Below are 1,927 nucleotides of genomic sequence, written 5' to 3' on the forward strand. Positions count from 1 at the left end.
TGAAACATACCATTGCAACTGCAGTGTAAACACTATGGCAATTCATGTGCAATAGACATGGCAACTTTTAAAAGTCATCAAAACATATTGATATGAGATCTAGTTTCGAAGATTTCGTCGTGATGGATTTAATGGTGAAAATGGATCTTCAATCGGATTTTTTATTAAAGAGATAAAATAGTTTAAAAACTGGAAATCCAAAAATATTCCCACATGCATGCATGCGGTGACGTGGCGTAGTCTGTGTGTTATAGGACGTGTGGGCGAGTGTCGCTCCCACCACACGTGTGGGCGTTATCAGCGTCCATAAAAAAAGAAAGACATCAATCTTTACCTAATAATAAAAGGCTAACGCTTCTGGTCCTCTGTCATGGCAATTGCCACCGAAATTGCCATAAAATTAACCACTATGTCATCCATAAGTGAGGAAAAACGATTCTTTATTTTCAAAATCACCGCCTGGTTGTATTCTTATATACTGATACACCACATGTAACACAAGTGCACAGACAGCCTAATGGCTGAGTTGTTAGTCCACAACCATGCTTTTTAACTTTGTTATAGCAAACGCACGCACGGGAATGGGCTGGCCCATGTGCGGGTCGTGCCGCCCCCTGTTTTCTGTTTTGCTTTTGGACGCTGATAACGCTCACACGTGTGGTGGGAGCGACACCCCCTCACATGTCCTATAACACATAGATTACGCCACGTCATCGCATGCATGCATGTAGGAATTTTTTTAGATTTCTAGTTTTTAAACTATTTTATCTCTTTAATGAAAAATCCATTTTCACTATTAAATCCATCGCGACGAGATCTTCGAAACTGGATCTCATATCAATATGTTTCGACGACTTTTAAAAGTTGCCATGTCTATTGCACATGAATTTTCATAGTGTTTACACTGAAATTCCCATGATATATTTCAGCTATTTCCTTCTACATTTAAAAGTAAATTTTGACATATTATAAAACGGAGAATTATGAAACTAGACTTTCCATGGACCATAAACTAAAATTTCCATGATACATGCACTTAAAATTGCCATGGTTATCCAAAAATTAATTTTCATGGTCAAAGTACTGGAATTGCCATGATCAAAATACTAAAATTGCCATGCTCTATAAATAATTGCCACATGGCAACTTTAGTGTAACACTATGGCAAGTACAGTGTAAACATCATGGCAACTTTTGGTCAAAAAAAATTTCGTCGAAACATATCAACATAGAATCTAGTTTTGAAGATCTCGTCGAGACAGATTTAATGGTGAAAACTGATTTTTAATTTGATTTTTTAATTAGGAGATAAAAATTTAAGCCGAAACTAAAAAGATTTCTGCTGATGTCATCTGTTTTGATGTGGTAAAATGAATGGTACTGTAGGCGTTTGGGCCATGTTGCTTCGTGCCACAAGTGTGGGCGTTAACATTTGCGTTTCTTATTAATGTTTCTTTTTCGAGCAGGTTACTGGGCCGGACCGCCACGCGTCACTAACGAGCGTTAGTAGCCCCAACCGGCGCTTAGAACAGCGTGGATTAGGAAGTCCCATCGGGAGCTCCTATTCGCCGCGTTCTGCGGCAAGTAGTCATCCCTTCGCACAGGGCGCGCGCAACTGGGCCGGCCCATTCGAGTTGAACTGAAGCGAGAATGGTAAAAAATAATGTGACGCGGGAGCTGGGATTCAAACTCCAGACCAACTGCTTGTGCATGTATTAGGACAACCAATCCATCGGGTCACTGTTTTTGACATACTGAGCAGAGGGATCTAAAAAGAACTTTCTTCCATGGCGGAAGCTGAACATTACTTAAAAAATTGCAAACAATGTTACAAATTTCAAACATTTTATTGATGATACGAATAAATTAAGAAACGCGGATAAATTTCTCATCATCTTTTTAAACTACGAAGAATTTTTCAAATACT

This window comes from Aegilops tauschii, chromosome 6 (genome assembly GCF_002575655.3).
Source record: "Aegilops tauschii subsp. strangulata cultivar AL8/78 chromosome 6, Aet v6.0, whole genome shotgun sequence".
In the NCBI taxonomy this organism is placed as follows: Eukaryota; Viridiplantae; Streptophyta; class Magnoliopsida; order Poales; family Poaceae; genus Aegilops; species Aegilops tauschii.